The sequence below is a fragment of the Sciurus carolinensis genome, unplaced genomic scaffold (assembly GCF_902686445.1).
Source record: "Sciurus carolinensis unplaced genomic scaffold, mSciCar1.2, whole genome shotgun sequence".
Lineage (NCBI taxonomy): Eukaryota > Metazoa > Chordata > Mammalia > Rodentia > Sciuridae > Sciurus > Sciurus carolinensis.
In genome coordinates, this window is record NW_025920145.1 from 79,192 (window position 1) to 91,028 (window position 11,837).

Sequence of the window (11,837 nt, forward strand, 5' to 3'; positions counted from 1 at the left end):
GAGATTTGTAGAGTTTTAAATATCAATACTCTCATCTCTTTCTTGCCAGCCCTATAGCAACTCAAAAATAAGCAATCTCAAGTTGTGAAAATAGCATTTTAATAGCAATTTGTAAAGACTCAAATAGTCTTGAATCTCACCCCTCCAAAATAGTCCCATTCCCAGGGACTTGCTACTGTGTGACCTGTATGGAAACTCTTTAAAAAGTACCATTCAAAGAGCTTGTATATTTGACATGAATCTCACTCAGTGAAGGAAGTCCTGCCTCCAGAGCATTTAAAGAGAAAATCAATGGCAATTATTTAACAACACAGCAAACTTAGGCAGTGAGGAGAACAGGAAGGAGGCTGACTTTAAAAACAAAAGAATATATAGATATTGGGAATATGAGACGTTAATTCCTAAAACACTCTGTGCATTTAGGGGTAAACATAAGCCATGCAAATGTATAGGACCATGCATATACCCAAGAATCACCTGTAAAGTGCCAATGTCTGACCACTGACTGGCATTAAGGCTGTGTAACAAGCTGAGTGCATGATCAAAGAGTAGAAGAAAGCCAAGGGATGTAAAAGGATGTTCCATGCAAATAGAGACACAAAATCAGCTGGAGTAGGAATATTTAGATAAAATAGACTTTAAACTAAAAATCATATGAAAAGGTCACTACATAATTATAAAGGGATCAATTCAACAAGAGGAAATAACAATTGTAGACATATATGCATCACAGACCACAGCACCCGATTAAATAAGACAAACCTTATTAGATCAGAAGGAAGAGATAGATTCCAACAAATAAAAGTTGATAACTTCACACAATTTTCAATAATAGACATGACACACAAAACAACAAATCAAAAAAAAAAAAATCAGAGTTAAATTATACTCCAGACTAAATGGCCAAACCAAAGAAATTCTTTGTTGAAAACACTAGTGAAACCATCCCTTTTGCTGACACTATGATTTTATATGTAGAAAAATCTATAGATTACACACACACACACATACACACACAAAGATAACTGTTGAAATTGATAGATTAATTCAGCAAAATTTAAGCATATGAAATGAATATAAAAATGTAGCATTTTTATATATCAATTACAAACTTAAAAGAACTCAAGAAAGCAATTTTACTCACAATAGGTACCAAATATATTGAGGAAATAATTTAATCAAGGAAGTGCATTATCTTCCTAATGAAAATTTCAAAAATACTGATGAAAGAAATTGAAGAGGCAACCAAAAATGGAAAGACATTCCATATTCATAGGTTGGAAACAAATTAATATTATTAATATAATCTTTCTTCTAAAGCAATTAGAGATTCAGTACAATCCCCATCAAAACATTAATGGCTTTTTTCATATATACAGAAAAAAATTATAAAATCTATATGGGAAAGAGAAGATGCTAAATATCCAAGTAACAAGAAGAAATGAATTACAGAGCTGGAGGCATCATAACACCTGACCTCAAAACTTACTACAAAGTTATAGAAATCAAAACAACATGGCATATTCATAAAAACTGACACACAGTTCAATAACAGAGAATACAGACATAGAAATAAGATAGAAACATCTACAACCAACTAGTCTTCAACAAATATACCAAACATACACATTGGAGAAAGGACAATCTCTTCAAAAAATTATGCTGAGAAAACTGGGTATATATATACCAAAGAAAGAAACAACAGCCCCATCACTTACCATATTTCAAAGATGAATCAAAATGAATCAAAGATCCAAATGTAAAACCTGAAACTTTGAAAATAATAGAAGAAAACATAAGGTAAACACTTCAATGATTTCAAGACCCAAAGCACAAGCAACAAAAGAAAACATAGACAAAGGGGATTATTAAATTAAGAAGTTTTTATACAGCACAGAAAACAACCAAAAGAATGAGCAGATATCCTGCAGACTACAAGAAAACATTTAAAACCATCCATCTGAGAGGGGATAAATATATAATGTATGAACAGTTCAAAAGTTTGACAGCAGAAAACAAATAACTTGGCTTAAAAATAGAAAATCTAAATGGACATTTCTCAAGATATCCAAATGACCAAAAGAAAAGAAACAGAAGGAAGGAAGGAAAGAAAAACAAAATGTTCAGTATCTTCAGGGAAATACACATCAACAATTACAATGAGACATCACCTTATCTAATTTAGAATAGCTGTAATCAAAAAACAAAAAATAAAATTTTGATGAAAATGCAGAGAAAGGGCATTTCCTCATTTTTCAGCTAAGATTCATTTTAAGAGGAAATTGAAAATGTATTAAACTGATTCAATTTTAAAGTGAAATTCACTTATGCATTTTGTACATGAATTGTTTGAAAATATTATATTGAAAATCTGAAGATTAGCAAGATAAAACTTCTATTTCTTGAAAAAAAAAAGAGTGCAAGTTTCCTGTACACACACACAAACACAGATACATACATACACATATTTACATTCACAAACAAAACCCATACACAGTTTTCAGCTTTAATTTTAAAAAGGTATGTGAGAACCTTTTTAAAAAGAAGAACAAATGAATTCCAAACTAATATTTCTGCCTGACAGCAAAGAATGAACCATTTAAGTTGTAGGTAATTTCCTCCTTTCTCGTGGTAAAGACCAGATGGCTATGTGAGGTACAGTGTATTAAACCAAACACACACATGGGGAAAGTTGCCAGACAGATCCAATTGGAAGCAAGTGGAATATTGTGGCACCATACAAACAGAATTCAATATCCCTCCTCATTGTTTCAGCCAAAACATCACTGTTAATTTGCTTCAATAATGGAGATAGGCAATCTGCCCTGGCAGGAATTTGGAATATTTTCTCCACATTTCCTTAATTTCAATGCTATTTGACAGATCTGAAGCTTTCATAATTTGATTTCAGTGTTGACCTAAGTGATCAATCCTTATTATATGACTGAAAGATGAAGATCATGTACTTCATTCCTTTGTTTTACTGTGAAGAAAATAACAAGGTTTATTAATTCTGTAATTTGGGAAAGAATCCTCTTCAGTGGGTACTATTCAACCACACACACACAAAAAAATGATTAGCATTACCCAAAGTAAACAAAACCTGCATACTAATACCTAACCATGTCAGAATTGTTGGTAACTACTGAGGAATATGTTTTTCAAAAGAAACTGAAGATGAATATGTGAGTAGTATACTTCATTATCCTAATATCTCCCATAGCTAAACCTAAAATCCTACTTGAAATTTCAGTTAATCTCTACTTTTTGATCCAATGAATATATTATTAACTATAAAATTCTAGAGGTATCTTAAGGTATAAAATTGTAGAACATCTTGGTAAGTGTCCAGGTTGTTCAGGTTCATAGCATTTGTCATCTAAATCAAGAAAGAATCCTTTTTATTTTTTTGGTTATAGATAGACACAACACCTTTATTTTATTTATTTATATACTTATTTATTTATTTTTATGTAGTGCTGAGGATGGAATCCAGTGCCTCACACATGCTAGGCAAGTGCTCTACCACTGAACTGCAAATCCCAGCCCAAGAAAGAATCTTACATCTAAATGGATACCTCTGAAAAATGCAGTCCATTCTAAGAACACTTGAAAGTTGAAGATTCAACATGCTACAGTTTCAACACACAAAATAAGAAAACTATGGATATTCCTCTAGGCTTCATTAACACCAAATGGAAGAATTAAGATCTTAAATATTTTTCACTTACTCTTTCAGGAATATCAGGAAACATAAGTCTGTCCTCAATATCTTTGAAATGTCACTTTCCTGATCAAAATAAATAGTATATATTAGATTTGGGACAGGGCACATTTTCTACAGAAGATGTAATTTAGGATTAGTGTAATATCCCTATGTGTTAATATCTACACCACCGGATCCCATAGTCAGTGATGAACAAATGGCTAAAAGGGAAGTCAAGAAATAAGTAAAGTTAAACTCCTCATTTTCAGAATTAAATTGAGTAGGTAAAAGATGGTAGGAAAGCAGGAAGAGGAATAGCATGTCCCACACCAGACAGCTGCCCAGTATTATGTAACAGCCCCTTAGACTCACAAAGACTACATGGTCTCAGTTGTCTTTTCTCATTCTTGATCATGGTTCACTATAATACTGAACACTCCTTCATGTTTTATAACACTAGTATATCTCAACTTCATACAATTTAAGTTAAAGAAATAAATTCCCCTTGATTTACTTCCAACTTCCTTCCTCTACATCCATCATAGAATTTTTCACTGAATTTCTTTTCATTTAAAGAGATGGGATAATTAACTTTTTCCATAACATTAATTAAATCTTCTATGGTTACTCTACAGCTTTATTTATGAAGTTTAAATTTACCAACATTTATTTTAGTTATGTCTATTTCTTTTACCTAACTCTTTAGCATAGTTGAATGCACAGTGGAAAGAACACATAGTTGAATGGAAACCTGAGTCAAAAGAGATTACTACACAAGAAAATGTCAAATGAATTACTCTTAAGGGACTATTTTTATTTACATATTTATGCAGTGTCATGCTATAATGTTTCATATTTTAATTATAATCTTATTGTAAATGCTTAAATTTTTTCCCTCAGAGTGCTAAGATTATAGATTCCCTTGGTTGTACAATCTATTTATTACCTTACAGTCTTCTTTCTTACTAAAAATGTCCTTCACTAACCCCTCTGATTTGGGTTTCCAGTTTGGTGCTGGGTGCCCCTGGCTAAGATCACTTGTTTTGAGCCAGTGTCTCTCTCTAGACATCCTTCATCATCCAAGGGGTCAATGAGAAAAGGTAATGCCTGTAGTGGGTGGACACTGGGCATGTGCTCTGAAACATGAGCTTCTATGTACCAAGGTTGACCTAGTTATAGCCTCTGTTGAATGCCCAGTCTACAATACTGATCCACTAATACAATCCCATCCCTCAGGGCAGTAATTCAGCTATCTGGAGGCAGCTTAATTACATTATTCTATTTCCACTCTGTGGGTGCCAATATTTTGTTATAATTGGAATGGAACTTTCTCTGGGTACAGAGTTGCCTTTCCTGTATACAAAGTTCCTGTAAAATCTACCACCTATGAACGTAAAGAAGGATTTATCTATTGTTGTGATATTCCACATGGCAGTGCTTATAATCAAGGATATCCTTTCTTAACAAATGAAGTTCATCAGTGGGCCCACGTTCATGGAATTCACTGATCTTACCATGTCGACTGCCATCCTCAAGCAAATTGTTTGGTAGAACAGTTGGAAAATAAACGGCATATATTTAAGATTTGTAATATAATGTTTTTTAAAATTTTACAATTTGTTTTAATTAGTTACATATGACAGTAGAATACACATTGATGCATCATATATAATGGAGTATAATTTCTCATTTTTCTAGCTATACGTGATGTAGAATCCCACTGGTCATATAGTTATATATGTATATAGCATAATGTCTTGATACACATTGTTACATGATTACCATAATAAGGCTGATTAGTCAATTACCTTAAGCCATCCTTGATCTCCAGTAAAGGCGTCTCTCTACGTAACAATATCTTGCAGTGCTATAGCACATTTCTCCAGAAGGCTCTGGTTATGTACTTTGGATCAGTATCCAATAAGTGGCACTATTTCTCCTGTAGCCAGAATTCTTGAGTCCAGGAATTAAGGGGTAGAAATAGGAATGGCACCACTCACTATTACCCCTAGTCACACACAAGCAAAATGTGTATTTCCTGTCATGATGATCTTATGCTCAGCTGGCTGAAAGATCTTGGTTCCAAAGAGAAAAATGTTTCACCTGGGGACACAAGAGTGATTCTTTTGAACTAGAAATTAAGACTGCCACTCAGTCACTTCATTCTCCTGAGGCATCTTACCAAGAGGCAAAGGAGTCACTATGCTGGCTAGGGTAATGGATCCTGACCACCTAGGAGAAACTGAAACAGTTCTCCACAGTGGAGGCGAGGAAGAGACAGAGACAGAGGTGTCTGGAATACAGGAGACCCCTTACTGCTTTTCATGGAATTACCACACCCTGGAATAAAGGTCAACAAATAAATTCAATACCCTAGTCTAGGAAGGACTAGTAATGACCCAGACCCTTCGAAAATGAAAGTTTATTTCACCCCACCAATAAATACCCCTGACAACCTGAGGTGTTTGCTGAGGGCAAAGGAATTGAGCAGTGGAGGAAGGTATTTATGAAAACCAGCAATGACTACATGATCAATTATAGAAAAGAGGACTGTAATTATCATAAGTGTTTCTTCCTTACTTTCAATATGTATATGTGTGAAATAAGCAAGTATTTTTTTCTTCCCCTTTTCCTTCATCATGTAACATAAGATTATTAACTTTATATCATAGGGTTTGAGTATTATCTATTTTATATTATATAATTTAAGGTACAGGATATCAAGAAAAGGAGTAAACACCACAAAAAGCACTTTTATTCCTCTTCTGGAGAAAGGGAAAATAGCATCTTCAATTGTACACAAGAAGCTATATCATATGAAAAAGAGGTATGATCTGGTTATCACCTTTATTTGGAGATTAAGAGTGTTTCAGCTAATTACCATAATTAGCCTGATTCGATAATCATTTCACAATATATGCATATATCAAAATACTGTCATGTATCTTAAATATGTGCAATTTATTTTCCAACTATATCTCAATAAAATGGGGGGAAAAGATGAAGAAGGATGGATTAAGGAGATGCGCATAGATGCAAAGTTGATAAGGAGGGAACTTGTGATGACTAATTGAATGTGTCAACTTAGCAGGGCCATAGTGCCAGATACAATTCAAACTTTATTCTGGATGTGTTCTGTGAGAGTTATTCTGTGGAAGAGATTAACATTTAAATCAGTGGAACTGGGACTAGGGATGTAGCTGAGTCATAAGGTTCATGCTTAGTATTCATGCCCTGGATTCAATCCCCAGATCTAAAATTAAAATATAAATATATCAGTGGGCTTGTAATAGAACAGATTATGTTCTATAAAGGAGGTGAAAGGGAAGGGGGGTAAAATGAAGACTCATTTCCCTTGAGCAAGAATTAATTCTGCTAGTAGACTTCCTTTGGATTTAAACTGAGTGCCCTGCCTGCAAGTCTACCCCACCAGATTTTAGACTCCAAACCACCACACCCCTCCAAAGCTTTGAGGATTACCAAAAGAAAATATGTTGTGGTAGACACTATGATGTACCATCAGACCTCAGGTATAGAATCAGCAACTTGTTCTCCACAGCTATTACAAGTAAAGCCAGAGGCATCCCTCAACCATCTGTTATGCTTAAGGATTAACCCACTCAAGAATAAAATGTGTATCCCAGGGTCTCACCTCATCTCTGAATCAGCCTTCTTAATGACTGACCAGTGCATGTATATAAATGCTCAGTCCCTTCACCTCAGCTCTGAATAAGTCAAATGAGTCCTTCTGGCTCCAAAGATGAGGACTTTTTTGTATTTTCAGTGCTATTCATCTTCTCCCTTGTCGGGGTTTCGGCCGGACCCCTGGCCCTAGGTGTGGCAAGGCTAAGATGGCGCCTGGCAGTGAGCCAGAGCAGTTAACTTTTGCACAAACAACTGACATCGCATTGAGGAAGTTCGAGGGATTGGCTGAGCTCCCTGATGGACAGTGCAGGTCCACTGTATGCCTGCCTTTGCTGCCTATATCTGTGCATGCTCTCCCCTCATGCTAAAAGGCTGATTGGTTACAAGTACTGTATATATTGGAGTGTAAGTTCCTCAAAAAGGGAGAACAAAGAAAGAACTATGAGGAAGTAGACGCGCGCAATAAAGAGCTGAAAAGAACCAGGTGTCTTATCTCTCTGCGGGCAGGGAGTGCGATAGGTGGCGCCAAAACCCGGGAGCTCTACAGGTAAAGTAAAAGGTAAGTATTATATTCATATTAAGACCTTGAGTCCGTCAGTGCTATTCATATTAAGACCTTGAGTCCGTCAGTGCTATTCATATTAAGACCTTGAGTCCGTCAGTGCTATTCATATTAAGACCTTGAGTCCGTCAGTGATATTCATTTCAAGACCTTGAGTCCGGCAGTGCAGGGTAGGGAACCCAGCAAAATTGAGTCTACATAGATAGATGCAGTGGTACCAGATTGCTTGTGTGGTGTGTGTTATTTTGTGTTTGTTGTGTGGCTTGTTTGTGTGCTTGGAGCTCTTAGTGCTGTAAGATTTAATCATAGGAACAGAACTGTCTAAGACTGGAATGCAGCGGCCTCCTAGGGAGTTGTTGGGGAATCACGGAACGCCGCTGAAGGCAGAACAGCTTGAGCATTCCTTGATACCATAAAAAAGGTCTCTCCGTGGTTTTTAGATAAAGGGTTGTTAAATATATTCCTCAGTGGAAGCACCTGGGAGAGGATCTACACATAACAAAAAAGCAAAAGCTGTTACCTGTTGGAACTTAGCCATTTGGTCCCTGATTAAATCTTGCTTACAACATAAAGATAAACAAAATCTAAAGGGACCCCTGGAAGAGGGAAGTCAGGTTTTAGAAGAGATTAAAGAGATACGGTTCTGTTCTCAGAACTCAGAAAGAAATAATAACTCAGTAGGGGAAGATTCAAAAGAGGAATTTTCAGGGGGAGAGCTAGAAAGGACATTTGGGAAGCTAACAATGCAGTCTAAGCGCCCTATTAATGATGACATTGACACCGGTGAAGACTCGAGACCTGTGGGCAATAGTTAAAAAACACTCTTTTGTGGAGCCTCTGACTGAGGGCAGTCAGGTTTTGGAGAAAATGTAAGAAAAAAGGTCTAAAACATCAAAAAGGGCGTCAATAAGATCAGGGACAAACAAAAATAAAAATAAAAGTGGGTGTAAGGAACAACTTGTTAGAAAGAGGGAAATCAGTTTAGGGGAGGGTCCCCCTAGGCAGAGAGCTCAGCAGCTCCATTCCTTAAAGTAGTAAAATGTTTTGTGATTTTCTGCATTCAAAACCTAACCTGATTTCTCAACCAGGTAAAAAAAAGGGTTAAAAAGTCCTGGGTGATCCTCCCTCCCCCTGCCTGGCCTTGCTGCAGCCACATTGGAATGTAACTACAGCGTCTCAAGGAGAAAAGGGGGGTAGCCTGAAGATAAGAAGAAAAAAAAAAAAAAAAAAAAAAAGAGAAGTGTCCGTTTTAAACTCCTGGGCCGCTACACAAAACTAACTTATTCTTCAGGATTCTTGTTTTGTTTTGTTTTTTCTTTAATGCTGTATTTTTGAGCTCATAATTTTGATCCTACATACCTAGGTTAATGATTTTATTTTTGATCAGTTCTATTTTTATTCAACTGAAGTTTTTGAACAGCTGTTTCATTGCAATGAACATTTACCTATAAAGTTTACAAGGCCTTTGATTCTGTGTTATGTGTTATGTTGTGCTGTCTAATGTCATGTTTTGTCTGCGTCAATACTGAGCACTCTTAAAATTAAAATTTAAAAATGGATCCAAATACTTTTATTCACGTGATTTTAAGGTTCAATTCAAATTGGGTAAACTAATGAAAGTAAAATGTCTTTAAAAATAACTTGCAAGTCTCCAGGTGGTCAAACTAATGAAATGTTAATGTTAAACAATGTCTAATATCAATTGCTTCTAGGACTTTTCTTCAGCAGGAAAGAGGCAACGGATCCTGTTCAGGACACTTGTCTGATATCTTGGTTTCTATAAAATAAATAAATTGGAGTTAACATGTATGGGATTACTCAAATGTGTTTGTAGAGACGTCTGGTTAATTTACAAAGTTAAAATGCTAATTGTTAAATAACATCAAGTACTTTTAACTCCTTAAATTACATGGGGTAACATACTTAAACATTATTGGTGTTTTCATAGGATGGTAAATAAAAGGGTTTACGATTACTTTGTGTCCTCACTAAACTAAAAACAAGGTTACTAAAAGTTATGTCCTAACAAGTGGAATTCTATATACAAAGGGTCCCAAAAGTTTCAACTGTGTTTCAATTAAGAGTACTATAAACAACAAAATATTTAACCTTATTAATATAGGGTGATTTATCTAAATTCAAAAATTTCATAAGAGTTGTTTCAGAATGTGAACAAAAAAGGGGTCAACAAATAGGAAGAAAAAATAAAAGGTTCTGGGTATGGAAATGTATTTAGTAAAAGGAAAAAGAAAATGTTTCTGGATAAGAAAGTCTATATGTAATAAAGGGCAAGTTTCAACAAGTCTGTGTGTAACTAAGTTGGTTGTATGTATGTAAATCAGCTAAAGCTATTTAAGGTTTTTCCTAAGGTGAAATACTAATGTTCTGATATAAGCCAAAGTTTAATCTATATGGTAAAATGACATGGTAAAATAACAAAGTTTTCTTAAAACACCAATTCATTCTTAACTTTGTGTCTCTTAAGTTTTATTCTTTAAAACAATTGTCTTAAAAATAGGGGTTTATACAATTATGGTTAAGCAACTTAAAAATTGTACTACGTTATAAAGTCTAAATTTTTCTTTAAAAACTGAAATTGGTAAGAACCAATTCCTCACTAAAATTAAAATAACTCTAACCACAGATGTACCTTATAACCCACAAAAACAAGGTATTGTCAAACATACACATCTCACCCTCAAAAATACTCTTTATAAACAAAAAGGGGGAATAGAGGAGACCTTCAGGTCCCCTAAAGATAAACTTTCTCTTTGTCTCTTTGTTTGGGGTTTTTTAACTCTGGGTAATAAGGGTAACCCGGTGTTTTACTGGAGCTGCGGCTCAGTTTGTGTGTTTCCACGGAATAAACTAACTTACTACCTCTTTTTAGTCTCTTAGGAGGAACAGTTCAACTATGTAACAAAACAACTGCTTCTCTCAATTGTACTTCAGATTTGTGCTATCTCTCAATGTTAAAATGCTTCTAGGTTCCTGCTGGCAGACTTAATGTGTGTTCCTACTTTCTTGCCCATACCAGTTTCTGTTACAGATGATGAATTGCCAGTATTGCTTTCCAGAAATAAGAGAGATTTTGGAATCACCACAGCAGTCATTACCGCTATAGTTGCATCAGCGGCAGCTGCCACTACAGCAGCTGTAGCCTTAACTACATCTGTACAATCTGCAGCCACAATCAATAAGGTGGTTCAACAGACTGCTACTGCCTTATCTACTCAGCAGACAGTGGATCAACACTTAAAAGCAGGGATTCTTTTAGTAAACCAGCGAGTGGACTTGCTTCAGGAACAAATGGACATCTTACAAGAACTGTTAAACGTGGGATGTATTTATCGTCTGACGGGACTGTGCGTTACACCTGTAGCTTACCATAACCTTAGCTATGCAGCAAACTTGTCTAGAATCTTGTCTGCTCAGCTACAAACAAATTGGTCTTATACATTTGATAATCTTACTGCTATTCTTAGATCTCAAATTGTTAGTCTCAATGCTACTAGAGTTAATGTAGCCCCTATGTCCGAAGTGCTAAGTTGGCTATCCTCTTCTTTCAGTTTGTAAAACAATGGGCAGGTATGGGAGCCTTTTGTATGTTCATGGTTGTTGCTGTTGTCTTCCTCACACGCTTTATCATGCGTGTGCGCCAGAGTCAAGCGAGAGATCGTATCATCTTCCATCAGGCCATGGCTGCCCTAGAGGCCGGCAGTTCCCCACAAGTATGGCTCACGATGCTGGATCGCTAGCCAGATGGGTAAGGAAGGAGGTGACCCCCGTACTGACCTAAGACAGGAGCTGTAGCATGCTCTGCAGTTATCCGATGACGGGTAAGGACGGTGGTTGACCACTCCGCCTAAGACAGGCACGGTCCCGAGCTTTCCTTTTCTTTTAAAAGAGAAAAGGGGGAACTGT